Source organism: Monodelphis domestica, chromosome 4 (assembly GCF_027887165.1).
Source record: "Monodelphis domestica isolate mMonDom1 chromosome 4, mMonDom1.pri, whole genome shotgun sequence".
Taxonomy (NCBI): Eukaryota; Metazoa; Chordata; class Mammalia; order Didelphimorphia; family Didelphidae; genus Monodelphis; species Monodelphis domestica.
In genome coordinates this window covers 208,225,071-208,239,803 of record NC_077230.1, presented here as the reverse complement: position 1 = coordinate 208,239,803, position 14,733 = coordinate 208,225,071, and positions in this window count along the sequence as shown.

The following is a 14,733-nucleotide window of genomic DNA, read 5'->3' as shown; positions in this document are numbered from 1 at the left end:
CTTCAAACCACAAAATAGTTCATATATAATTGAGACACCCTTCTACATCTTTTATAAGATGATTTAAGTTTTTATATTCATTCCTCAGTCCATTTTCTGCCCCAAACTGCTCAAATTCCATCTGAAAGTAATTTCTCCTTGTAAACATATTTTGGAAGTTCTTTTCCTACTCTTTCCAGACATCAAAATGTTCTTCTACGACCATGGCAATGTCTTACATCTTTTATTAATTAGTTCAACTCTTTCTCTTTACACAAAAGTACTTTTTCTGTCTTTCTTATCACTAAGCTGCCTCATAGAAAAGATCTTTAGGAACTATATGTTATACAACTTTATTATTAGTTGTAATAAAATATTAATATGGTAACTTCCTCCAATCTAAAAAAACTACATCTCTAGGTATTGAAACTTGTATCTCTATTTCATACCATAAATAAGCCTATATAATGCAAGGGGGCCCGTCAGAGATAGCTATGTGGCTTAATGGAGAGAGTGTCAGACCTGAAGTCAGGAAGACATGAATTTAAATCTGGCCTCAGACACTTATGAGCAGGGTAACCTTGGGCAGGTCACTTAATGGCTTTTTTTTTTCCTTTCCATTTTATCTTTATTTTATTCCGATAACAAATTTACACATAAGCTTTCCAAAATTATATGATTCATGTTGTCTCCTTCCCCTCTTCCTTCCCTTCTCTCAGAGCTGACAAGAAATTCCACTGGGTTATTATATGCATTGCCACTCAAAACTTAATGTCTGTTTGTTTCGGTTTCTTCATATGTACAATGGGATTAATAATAGCATCTACCTTCCAGGGTTGTTGTGAGGACCAAATGAGATAATCCTTGTAAAGAAGCGCAGTGCCTGGCACATCGTAAATAAACACTATCTAAATGTTAGCTATTATTCATATACAGCCAGTCCCCAATTGGGCAGCTAGGTGGCATGGTGGATAGAGCCCTGGACTTTGAATCAGGAAGATGCATGTTACTGAGTTCAAATCTGGCCTCAGACACTTACTGTGTGACCTCAAACAAGTTGCTGAGTTCTTCATCTGTAAAAATGTGCTAGAGAAGGAAATGGCAAACCATTCCAGTATCTTTGCCAAGAAAACCCCAAAGAGTTGGACACTTGAAAATGACAGAAAAATTCCTGATCAGTTATTTTGTATGGCAATGGAACATTAGGAAAGTATTAAAAGAAATAATTTATGTTAACTGAGATTGGGGATAAATGAAATCCATTGGAGACCCCTTAACTTTATTGAAAACATTCATTTCTCCTTCCACACCTTTTTATTTGTTTCTAACTAGTAAGAGTTTGAGTTTAACCTCCTCTCCTAGCCCTTCTACTCTCTTCTGTGGAAAGGGCACGATGAAATACAAAATGGTTTAGCAGGGAGATAGAAGAAAAGCAAAATGAGTTATATTGAAAGGAAATCCTTAGTTCTGTAAAACAGGAAAAAATGACTGGGAGGGAATGTATATAATTTATCAAGCCACTATCTTCATGACCTATATAGATAAACATAAGTTTTGGATGATAAACACCTGGTAGAACCCTTGACTTAAAGTGTGAGTGTGTGTGTGTGTGTGTTTGGGGTTACAAATCTCACACTGACTCTCTGCAACCTGAGTTCTAGCAGTAATGTTCCTTCCAACCCAATTCAACCCAATTTTCCTTTCATAAGCACATCCATCTGAATCATTCTCAAGTGTGCTTGAAAATGCGCTTATCAAATCTAGCTTTAAGGGAAAAAAAAAAGATAATTAGGTTCAGAACCTTTCTCTGCTCTTGGGAAGCACTCAGGACAGGTTGAATGGCAAACATTCTTGTCTATTGCTTTACCTCAAATTATCTTTAATCTTATTTCCTGAAATTAGGTTAAGTTCCTGAGCATGGAGAAGGTAAAAATGAAATATATAAAGTGACATGAATAATTTTACAAAATGAAACAAGAAAAATATGCAAAAATCTCACAAGTTTCCAAGGAAGAAAGTCTATGATTTCAAGTTGTGCCTGGAAACAAAACATTTGCTCTACTTGCAAGGCATAAGGAAGTCTAAAGAGATTTTGCACCCCAAGCCTTTGGTAACTTGTGCCTGTGCCAGGACCTCTTCTTTAAGAATTACATTTGCCAGTGGACTCAAAGGTGATGTTAGTTTGAGGAAAAAGAGAGTGCTAAGTTTGAACCCAGCCCTATAACAAGAGTCTTGGGTGTGTGCTCTCACAATGGGTCAGGACTCTGCATGGCATGATGGGAGATAGAGAGGTAAAACACAAGATCTGTCTATGTTGGCATGTGGGTCTGAGAACTTCTTCCTTCTTGTCTCTGAGAATCTGAAACAGGTAGGCATAGAACACAGCCCTTTAGGGGGGAGAAACCATCCTCCAAGGTGCACTGCATACCCAACCCAAGCTCTGTGTACGGCTCTGGATTCAGATTTCCTATGAGAAGAATTGCAGTCTTCAGTAGCTTGATTGGAGTTAGGCTAGTTAATCACCATGTGCCTGAGCAAATGCTGATTATTATAGAGTGGGACTTCTGTGCCGCCATGTGAGGAAGTGCTGTCATCTGACACTGTTGGATTAGCCTAGAAAAGGAACCCAGATCAGGAGGGACACAGGATCCTCAGTCTCAGAACTGATCGTTATTAGACATTTCTTTGATCACTAATCAATGCAGAGAGGAATACATTCTCTCATCATTCTCCTGATTTCTCTAGGTATGGTCCATCACCTGGAATTCTAAGACACATATCTTTCTCCTATTCCATTTCCACGTCTGTAAATGCAGTTAGTTTGGCAATTTTCTCTTGCCATCTCCCAAGAACTGGAACAACCAATGGAAGGAGGTTTTGGTGAGGTAACAGAAGGCAGGTGGCTCCATGTAGGATTGAATAATTTTTCCCTTACATTTTTGTTTTGATAAATAAACTAGGTAGCCACAGTATGTTGTATAGTTCTTATTAATATATGGAACTTAGTGACCATAGGAAAGAGAGTCTAGATATAGTGTTGGGGTTCATATTTGGAATATTTTGAGTAATATTTCATATTATCTCATAGCCAAATTCTGAAGCCATCCACTGAGTGCACTTCTGCTTGAAGCCATATGTCATGGTGGGGCTGCACTCAAGATGATTTCAGGGTAAGAGTCCTCTGGGGTCCAGTCTTCTGGAAGGCTATTCTTCAGATGCACCAGAAGATAATTAAAGTGGTGAATGTTCTAATGGCTCAAAGTATCTAGTAGATAAATCTGATAATGCACACCCTCGTGTGATTTAATATAGTAATACTAAGTACTTAACATAGGGCCTAGTATGTTGTAGGTGTCTAATAAGTATTTCTTGACTAATGTACTTGTTGTTTACATATGTACCTGACTCTTCATGATTTCATTTGTTGTATTTTTTAATTTGGAAAATTTTATTTAATTAATTCATTTAGAATATTTTTCCATGGTTACATGATTCATGTTCTTTCCCTTTCCTCCCCCCTCAGGTAGCTGATGAGCAATTCCACTGGGTTTTATATGTGTCATTGATCAAGACCTATTTCCATATTATTCATATTTGCACTAGAATGATCTTTTAGAGTCTACATCCCCAATCATATCCCCATTGATCCATGTGATCAAGCAGTTGTTTTTCTCCTGTGTTTCTACTCCATTTGGGGTTTTCTTGGCAGAGAGAGTAAAGTATTTTGCCATTTCTTTCTCTAGTTCATTTTACAGATGAAGACATCTGTAGATGAGGCAAACAGGGCTAAGTGACTTGCCCAATGTCCCCAGCTAGTAAGTGTTTGAGGCTATCTTTGAACTCAGGAAGATGAGTCATCCTGTCTCCAGGACTGGTACTCTATCCATTGGGCCTCCTAACTACTCCCAACCAATAAGCCTCTCCCTGTAGACTTAAGGAACCTATCCCTGAGTCAATTTGTGTTGCTATCACTACAGCAGTGCCCTTAGTGTTATATGTGGCCATTGATATTGCACCTTAGAAAAGTGGAAGAATAAAACTAAGTAAAAGGTACTTTAGCTATAGCCCTATTGCAATTTAAAAGAAAAAGAGGAAATTCTCTAGGTCCTTTGCTTTTCTTAAATGTGTGGCTGATTTTCACATTTTTAAAAATGACATATAATTGAGTATAAATCAATCAAACATTTCTTAAAATACCTTCTAGTGTAGTAAGGATTATAAGATTATAAGATTAGTTTTGCTACAATGCACAGGCCTACAGGCCAACATTCCGGAACTCTCAGGAGCAGAGAGACAGTTCACACTGACAGTTTCCTCTCTGGAGGAGGAGATGAGGGAGTGAGTGGTGTTGGTCTCTCTGAAGAAGGAGATTTTGAAGCTGCCAGGAGACTGGGACCTTCCTTCAATCAATTCATCTTAAGGAAGTGGTAGAGATAGTGGTTAGCACTCCACTCAGGTGGACTGAATGAGTGAAACCATTTCTCCCCTTCCTGATTCCTGTCGTGCTGCTCTTCCTACTGGGACTTCTGCCAGACCCAAAAGAGGGCTCCAGTTTGTGAGACTACTTTGGCCCTAGTCCTTGCTCCTACCAGCCCCTCCCTAACCTTAAGTAGTAATTAAGGAATTAATTAGATGTGTATAGAAAGTTGTTAGTGGGTTAGAATACTGACTTTTGGAGTTTAAATTTAGATCTCCCAATTTCCTTCCTTCCCTTCCCTTAGCTTAATAAATAGTTAATTAGTTATAAGTTATTTATCTAAGTGCCTATTATTCTACCTACCTATTTCACTAGGTATCAAGCACTGTGCTAAGTAATAGGTCCAAGAAAAAGATCAAAATTGCCATAAATTAGAAAATAGTGATGCAATTAATTTCTAACAACCTTCATCTTCATGAAATCACACAGAATGTTTAAACTACACAAAATAAGCAAATTGAGCTTATTTACCATCAGATTTTTCTTTACTAGAATGCAGATAAAATAAATGTCCTTGAGCAAAGGAAATTATATGGTTAAGTCTGGTCCTGTAAGTATAAAAATACAGAGAGAATGACCTAAAATAGAAGAGAGAGATCTTCGGTGAGTTGGAGGATCTTTTAGGGTTATCTTCCTCAGTGCCCAATCAGAATTCACTTATACATCATACATCACATATATCCATATGCGTGTGGATGCATCTGCAGTGACATGCACATACTTATTTATAGATATATATGCATATATAAATATAGCATTATAAATTTTGTCATAATTTCTAAACAGCCTATTAAGAATTATAAGGAGACAGCATGGTTCCCCTCCACTCTCCCTTACCTAAAATATAACCCCAAACAACTGGATTTTACCACTGGGCATGTGTATAACAAAGGCAGGGAAGCTGATTGGTGGGTGGTGCTTCATGACCTTTTTTATTCAGTTCCCCTTTTATGGGAGAGAGGGATCAAATTAATTTGCTTAACAACTTCTAATCTTGTGTAAGATAGCTGTTGCAGCAGACCTTGATCTCTGCCTTGACATAAAGTTAAAAAGAATAGATTTAATCTCAGTTTAGGGGCATGGGCAGCTAGGTGATTCAGTGGTTAGAGTGCCAGATCTGGAGTCAGGAAGACTCTTCTCCCTAACTTCAAATCTGCCCTCAGACACTTACCTAGTTGTGTGATCCTGAGCAAGTCAATTAACTCTGTTGGCCTCATTTTCCTCATCTGTAAAATGAGCTAGAGAAGGAAATGGCAAACCACCCCAGTACATTTCCAAGAGAATTTTAAATGGAGTCAAAGAGAGTTGAACACAACTGAACAAAAGAAGTTGGGCAATCACTTGACTTTTGTCTGTTGTGTAGGCTATGACTAGAGGGCTATCATGAGGAAGCTCTAGTCATTCTCCCCTAGATGACTAGAGCCAAAATGGCTTTCCAGGAGCCCTGAAGACATGACTCCCAGATGCTGATAGCAGAGAACTATGTTCATCTGATACCCAGCAACCATGATGAGATTAGCAGTCATCCAGAGGGCAGAGGGGACTAGTAGTGCAACATATCCAATGGATATACCAAATATACCCTGGATACCATATATCCAGGAAGGACTAGACTCACTGAGAGAGCTGTGCAGTGATACTGTTGTGGGGTGCAAATGTATACCCCAGAAGCAACCTAAGAGGTTGTTCCCTGAATGCCTCAGTTCTGGGGTTTTTATATTCAATGAAGACTTGACTCTGGGGCAAGGGGCTGAGGAGTTTTCCCTGAAGGCATGGGGGTGGTTCTCATGATTTGGATCAATGGGACAATCAAAGGAGGATAATCCTCTCAAGGTCAGATGTTTTGGGTTGGGAGTCCAAGGGTGTAAGGGAGCAAAGGAATTTCCCTGATAATAGTTAGAGTTTCTGGGGGTACAATGCCCATGACAATACCACCAGAAAAAATCAGCCATTGAAGGCATGAGTCATTCTGCCATCTTTGTGCTCTAGCCACAAATGCCCTTTTCTCTCTGTGCTATTTAAAATTTGTCACTAACCTCATTAATGGTATGTATAATTGTGGGATAGTGGCAGATTGGTGGTGCTGTGGATAGAGTTCTGGACCTGGAATCAATAAGCCCTATATTCAAATCTAGCTTCGGCCACTTACTAGCTATGTGATCCTGAGCAAGTCATTTAATCTCTGTTCCCCTCAGTTTCCTCAACTTTAAATTGGGGAGAATATCACTTGCCTTACAGGATTGTTGTGAGGATCAAATGAGCATTTGTCACAGTGCCTGGCACAAAGTAGACACTATAGAAATGCTCATAACTCTTCCCTTTGATCACAATCCCTGGAACTCTTCCAATAAAATCTCATTTCCTGGGCCACTATTCCCTAATATGTACTATCTTCCTCTATTAGAATATAAGCTCTTGGAGTACAGAGCCTCTCTCACTTTTGTATTTGATTCTTTAGCACCTAGCTGAGTGCCTGAAATACATTATAGGAGGCATTTAAATTTTAATGTGTTTATTGAATATATTATAATATATCATAATTTATTTAATATATTAGTTTATTTATTTTAATGTAAAAATATCTCTCATTCATTCAAGGCCAGCTTTAAATACTGACAGTTTGATTTGATGGACTTACAAGGACACACACCCTTTATCTCATTAGCCCTCTCCATACTTGAAACTACAGAATCTCTTAATAATAATCTTGGCAAAATGTCATGCAAGAAGGAAGAGAAAAGTTGTGGTCTGGAGAAAGGAAGAAGATGTCTGGATACCTAATTAGGCCTAATTAGGACATAAACCACTATTTCAAATGGGTGAATCTCTAAGAATGGAATTTCAAGCTCTATGGCAATAGAATTGGGATTTTTTTTTTAAAGCATAGCCTCATCCTAGGGCCTTTTAAATAGACCTAAAGTCCTCATTGGGCAGCCTCCTAAATGGTACCTACACATCTGGCACAGCTGGCAGAGCTCTAGAGAAACCAGGTCTGGACTGTGAACTCTGCTATGGACCGTATTTCAGTGACAGGCCCAGAAGTGTTGGGATATCCCATTTGTCATTTACATTTCAATAACAGTTATTTAAGTAAAAGTTATCAATAAAGATAACCAGGGTTCCAGAGTCCAGCATTTCCATTCAAAATATGAGGGGCTATTTTTAGGTTTTGCAATAGGGAGTGAGGTAGAAGTTGGAAAGAAAGGGCCTTCTCTTCACCAAAAAAGTTTTCCACACTCTCATCCTACTCTAGGAGGAAAAGAAAAGCTAATTATTGTACATGAGTTTGGGTGGTGGGGTGGGGAAGATGACAAAAATATTCCTTTACCAACAATCTATTTGAGGATGAGGCTTATTAAGAAAGAACATAATGGTCACCAGGCACATTACAACCTTTTAAAAAAAAAGATAAATATATTCTATAGGCCATTCTTCAGCTTGTCCTGCTACTGTGGGAGTGAGAACGAACAGGTCCTAGCATGTGAATGAGATAACCAGAGAGTAGGAGGAGGAGTGGGAGAAGACAAGAGAAGGTGGATGTGTGGGATGGCAAGCTGGGGAGAGCCAGTCAAGCGAGAGGGCCTGGCAGGTAAATCAGACCAGGTGGAGGAGAGCTACTGAGAAGGTGATGAGTGAGTGGGTGGATGAGTGGGAGAAAGAGAATAAACAGTCACAAAGACCACTTTACTCAAAGTAATTTGAAGCTCTAACTTAAGAGACTCTTTCCACATGATTATTTCTTTAAAACATGGAGATTTTGAGGTTTCTTTCAGGAGACAATAAACTATGAAATCTGTCATGAAGTCTTATAGTACTGTCAATGTGACTTTTTAGATGACTCAGTTTATCTTTACTTTTGAGAATCTCTGATACTAAGCACATCTATTTTGATTTAAATATTAAGCACTTTTTTGTTACGGAGGCTTCTCTATTGGTTGAAAGTTTTCTCTAAGGAAGCCTAGCTCCTGAGTTTGACTAACCTTTTTCTAATGTCAGTTGTTGAGTGTTTGGAGGTTTATTCACCATTTGTAGTTAGTCTTTGTAGGCTTCCCAAAGGTATAAAGAGACTCTCTGATCCAGTATCTGGTTGGAGTTGGCACTAAGAGCTTTGTCTTCTCCTGAGGATATGGTTTTGTAACAGAGGCTGGCACATAAGAAAAAGTGCCAGGCTGAAGAGTATGTGGAACTGATCACCTCAATGGGGGAGGGGCCCCAGGAGTTTGGAATCTTGAGGAGAAGACTCTGGCTGGTAGAGGAGTTGGTGTCTCAGTCTGAAGAAGCCAAAGAGAGAAGGTTGAAAGACTTTCTCCTGAGGGTTACCCACTTTTTCCTGCTTGTGTGACAAGGAAATCACTTTAAAAGACTGATATATATTAATTTAAGGTCGCCAAGGAATTCAGCTATGTAATTCCTAAATGAAAACTCAAGTCAGCAGTCACTCTTTTATGGAGTTTAATTACAACAGGAGGAAGAAAGGAATTAGAGATAGAGAGAGAGAAAAGGGAGAGAAGGGAATAGGGCTTAAATACCCCTTCTGTTTAGGCTGGGCCAAAAGGCCCAAGCCCTTAGATAGCTGGGGCAAAGAAAAGAGATCAGTCCCTATTACTCACGTGACCAAAATGGAGAAACAGTCTCAGAGGCCCCCACCTTCAGCTTCCTTCAGAGCAAGCTTCTCAGAGCACACCGCAACCACTCCGACAAACTCCTCAACCACCACCTCCAGTCTTCAGACCCCCCTGATCTTTAAGGAAACCATCCAAGTTCCCTCCCCTTGGTCCTCACATCTACCAATCACCTGTCCATCAATTTCCCTGTGCTAATGGAGGCTCTAGCTTAACCCAGGACCGCCCAGAGGTCTCTGGCTTTGCACATGTCTGTTGAAGGTCATATTTTCCAATAATTAAATCTTTGATCCTTTGCTACAGCCCTTTCTAAATCCTGTTAACCTGAGTAGGGTAGAGATTGGAATAATTAAATTTTGATCTAGGCTGCAGCCCTTACTCAATCCTGTTAGGACTGAATAGGGTGGAGATTGATTCCAAGTATCTCCATTGTATCAATTCTAAAATCAATCATGACTCAAAGAAATTCCTCTTCTATGCTTAAGCATAGGTCAAAGTCCTTTCCATTGTTCAGCAAAAGGTTTCTGTCCTAAAGTAATCTTAAGAAGGGAGGAGAAGGAACCTTCCATGCCAATGGGGTTCACATTCCAATAGCCAAGACCCACTATCAATAGGAAATTTTTCAAGTATGAAATTTCCCAATGGTGAAATTTCCAACATTTATAAGTCTAAGAAATTTTGAGGTTTACACTTGTGACTAGAAATCTCCCTCCCACCCCCCACCAACACTTCCCAATTGAAGGGACCCAGAGAAGAGAAACCTGAGAAAAGGCATTTTGAATCTCTGTCAGACTTTATTTCAGCTCCTGTTGCCCTGAGTCTGAACTGTGGCCAAGGGGCCAAACTCAGGATGAATCAACCTGACTTTCTCTCAGGGGGCTCAGGCTGCCAAGGCCTGAGTTCCCCCCAAACTCAAGGAGGGAGGGAAAAGGGTTTAGATAGAGACAGGGACCCCCTTTTCCGTACTTTCCTCTCCCATTCTTTCTCTGCCAGTTATTCCTTTATATTATCCTGATTGAGTTGACATTAAGTTATCTTTTCCCCAAGCTGTGAATCAAGGGTAAGTAAACAGATCAAAGGGAGACCCTTTGGTCTTGATTAGTGGAGGGGGGACAAGAGGGACAAGAGCAAATCTGGGAGAGCAGCCATAGCTAAGGAGGCAAGGCAGAAGGGGGAAATCTTCAAACTCCCTCTCCTCGCTCTGAGCCAACCTTAAAAATCAACTGTCTCCCCTGAACCTCACTCTGAGAAGGGGGGGTCTCCACTCTTTTCCTCTCTATACTGAAAGACTTTAACCCCTCAAATACAGTTTCCAGAGTCTCAGAACCTTTGGTTCTGTATGGAATGTGATTTATGACTCTGTGTGGTGCCCAGATTAATGAGCCTATCCCTTTATTCCTTATTAAAGAGTGGGTTTTCCGAGGGGGTGCCCATCAACTGGGGAATGGCTGAACAAACTGTGGTATATGTTAGTGATGGAATACTATTGTGCTAAAAGGAATAATAAAGTGGAGGAGTTCCATGGAGACTGGAACAACCTCCAGGAAGTGATGCAGAGCGAGAGGAGCAGAACCAGGAGAACATTGTACACAGAGACTAATACACGGTGGTACAATCAAACGTAATGGACGTCTCCATTAATGGCGGTGTAATGTCCCTGAACAATTTGCAGGGATCCAGGAGAAAAAAACACTATTCATAAGCAAAGGATAAACTATGGGAGTGGAAACACCGAGGAAAAGCAACTGCCTGACTACAGCGGTTGAGGGGACATGACAGAGGAGAGACTCTAAATGAACACTCTAATGCAAATATTATCAAAAAAGCAATGGGTTCAAATCAAGAAAACATCTAATGCCCAGTGGATTTACACGTCGGCTATGGGGGGTGGGGGGAGGAAAAGAAAATGATCTATGTCTTTAACGAATAATGCTTGGAAATGATCAAATAAAATATATTAAAATAAAAAAAGAGTGGGTTTTCTAACTACTTGGAATTTTTGTATTTATTTCCAAGTTAACAGTATTTAACATTTTATATTATGAAAGAGGCAGCTAGCACAGAGTACCAGGCCTGAAGTTTGGAAGACTCCTCTTCCTGAGTCCAAATCTGGCCTCAGACACTTACTAGCTGTGTGACCCTGGGAAAGTCATTTAACCCTGTTTTTCATCTGTAAAATAATGAGTTGAAGAAGAAAATGGCAAACCAGTCCAATATCTTTGGTAAGAAAATCCCAAATAAGGGGAAGCTGGGTTGCTCAGTGGTTGAGAACCAGACCTAGGGATGGGAGGTCCTAGATTCAAATCTGGCCTCAGATACTTCCTAGCTGTGTGACCCTGGGCAAGTCACTTGACCCCCATTGCCTTTAAAAAAAAATCCCAAATAGAGTCACAAAGAGTTGGACATGTCTAAGATGACTGAACAACAAATAGACATACATAACCTGGATTTCAGTAATGCATTTAACAAAGTTTCTCCTGCTATCCTTGAGGATAAAGTGGAGTTGTGTGTTCAAGATGACAGTATATTAATTAGATCAATTCAGAAATGGTTGAATAACTAGACTCAAAGAATAGTGATTAATAGATCAGTTATCAACTGAGAGGGAAGTATCCAGTAGACTGCTCCAAAGACACATGGATTTGACCAAATGAAAGAATGATATGGATCAACTGTGTGATATGGCACTCAAAAAAATTAATGACCTTAGACTGCTTTAAGAAAGGCATAGATGGGGGTGCAGCTGGGTGGCTCAGTGGATTGAGAACCAGGCCTAGGGACAGAAAGTCTTGGGTTAAAATCTGACCTCAGACTGACCTACCTGTGTGACCCTGGGCAAGTCACTTAACCCCCATTGCCTAGCCCTTACCACTCTTCTGCCTTAGAATCAATACAGAGTAGTAGTTTAAAAAAAAGGCATAGATGATAGTTCTCCTATACTAAAACCTGATCAGTTTTTATTAAGCACCTACTATGTATCAGACAATGCTAACCAAGCCCTGGGGATATAAAGAAAGGTAAAAGATTATCGTTGCTCTCAAGGATCTCCCATGATCCAACCACACTGAGAGCAGAAATCTTTAAACCTTGTATGAATCATGGACTTCTTTGGCAACATGGTGAAGATTATGAATCCTTCTCAAAATAATGTGTTAAAAGATGTAATATAAAATATAATATGACAGAAAAAGCCATATTTTTTTCCCATATGAGTTCACAAAACTCTTGAAATCTATCCATGGACCCCAGGGAAATAAATACTGACCCAGAGTATTCTATTCTGTTGTGAAGACCACATTTTAGAAAACATATCAGCAATAAGAGCACATCCTGAGAAGGATATAAGACCAGGATAATGAAAGGACTGAGGACTGTGCTGTATGAAGACCTTAAAAGCAACAAAGAATACTAATTTTTTAAACTCTTCCTTCCATCTTCGAATCAATACTGTGTATTGGTCCCAAGGCAGAAGAATGGTAAGGGCAAGGCAATGGAGATTAAGTGACTTGCCCAGGGTCACACAACTAGGCAGTGTGAGGTCAGATTTGAACCCAGGACCTCCCCATCTCCAGGTCTGGCTCTCCATCCACTGAGCTACTGTGATATGGAAATCACATTAAAAGACTTATATATATTAATTTAAGGTTGCCAAGGAATTCAGCTATGTAATTCTTAAATGAAAACTCAAGTCAGCAGTCAACCTTTTATGGAGTTTTTAATTACTAACAGGAGGAAGAAAGGTATTAGAGAGAGATAGAGAGAGAGAAAGAGAGAAAGAGAGAGAGAGAAGGAAAGAGAAAGGAGAGAGAAGGGAATAGGGCTTAAATACCCCCTCTGCTTAGGCTGGGCCAAAGGCCTAAGGCCTTAGATAGCCGAGGCAAAGAAAAGAGATCAGTCCCTATCACTCACGTGACCAAAATGGAGAAACAGTCTCAGGGCCTCCACCTCAAGCACCAGGCTCCAACAACCTCCTTTCCTCCACACAGGAAGTCCCCAGACTCCTCAGCTGTCCTCTACCTCACTTTCTGTGTCTCCCTGTGCCAATGGTGGCTCTAGCTTCACCCAGGACCGCCCAGAGGTCTGTCCCCTTTGCACATGTCTGTTGAAGGCCACATTCTCAAATAATTAAATCTTGAGCTTTGCTGCAGCCCTTCCTAAATCCTGTTACCTTGAGTAGGGTGGAGATTGTAGTTTCCAAGACCTGATTCTGTCATTCCAAGTATCTCTATTGTTATTGATCAGGAAATAGCCAAATCCCATCCTCTAAAGAATGGTTTGAACAGGGTTGAGTAGTTTTGAAATTCACACTATCCAGCTGCCCCCAACAAGGAATACTTAATATAAAGAAGATAAAACAGGACAACCAGAACATCTGTTCTTTAAGCACAGTGGGTCCTTGTGGTCAGCCTCATTCTCTCTTCTAGTCATCAAAGTCCAGTGAGCAAGACAAAGGGCAGGATGACTGGAGATGGCCTGGGATGCAGTAATGATGACCTTGGCTTCTTCTCTGTCCAATCAAGCTCTAGGTGCCCCATGGCCCCTGTTCCCATCCCCTTCATGGCCCTTGGAACAATTATTCTCATCTTCCCATTCTGGGAAGGGGGGTAGGGGTGGGGGAGTCTTCAGATGCTGGGAGTAGAGAACTCATAACTCACCTGTAGCTTTAAGGTCTGCCAGTTACCCTCCGCCTGGTTTAGCCAACCTGCAGAGACTGTTTTACTGGGATGTGTCTGCTGCCCATGCCTCTTGGAGCCACAGGTGAGAATCAGGTGAAAGGTGAGCACCAAAGATGGATGAGCAATTCTGAAGAGAGCTCCCTGAACAACTCATATACCCCTTTCATTAAATTGTATCACATTACTGACATTTTGGAGGAGATGCCATAATAATTAATTTATTCCAATCCAATGAGCTCCATCCTGAATTATGTGTCTCCTAAAAAGGGGCCAGAATGGGCCTGGATTAAGGAGGCAACTTTCTGTGGCTGATAAGATTAAATCTCCTTGATTCAAAACTAATTTGCCCCTTAAAAAGGGCCCCTCCAGGTGCTAAAAGACTGTCTGCCCTTTGACCCAGCCATAGCCCTGATGGGTTTGTACCCCATAGAGATAATAAGGAAAAAGACTTGTACAAGAATATTCATAGCTGTGCTCTTTGTGGTGGCAAAAAAAATGGAAAATGAGGGGATGCCCATCAATTGGGGAATGGCTGAACAAATTGTGGTATATGTTGGTGATGGAATACTATTGTGCTCAAAGGAATAATAAAGTGGAGGAATTCCATGGAGACTGGAACAACCTCCAGGAAGTGATACAGAGTGAGAGGAGCAGAACCAGGAAAACAATGTACACAGAGACTGATACACTGTAGTACAATTGAACGTAATGGACTTCTCCATTAGTGGCAATTCAGTGATCCTGAACAACTAGGGGGGATTCATGAGAAAGAACATTATCCACATTCAGAGGAAAAACTGTGGGAGTAGAAACATAGAAGAATAACAACTGCTTGATCACATGGGTAGATGGGGATGTGATTGGGGATGTGATTGGGGATGGAGACTGAACGATCGCCCCAGTGCAAACATTAATAATATGGAAATAGGTCTTGATCAATGACACACATAAAACTCAGTGGAACTGCAAATTGGCTATG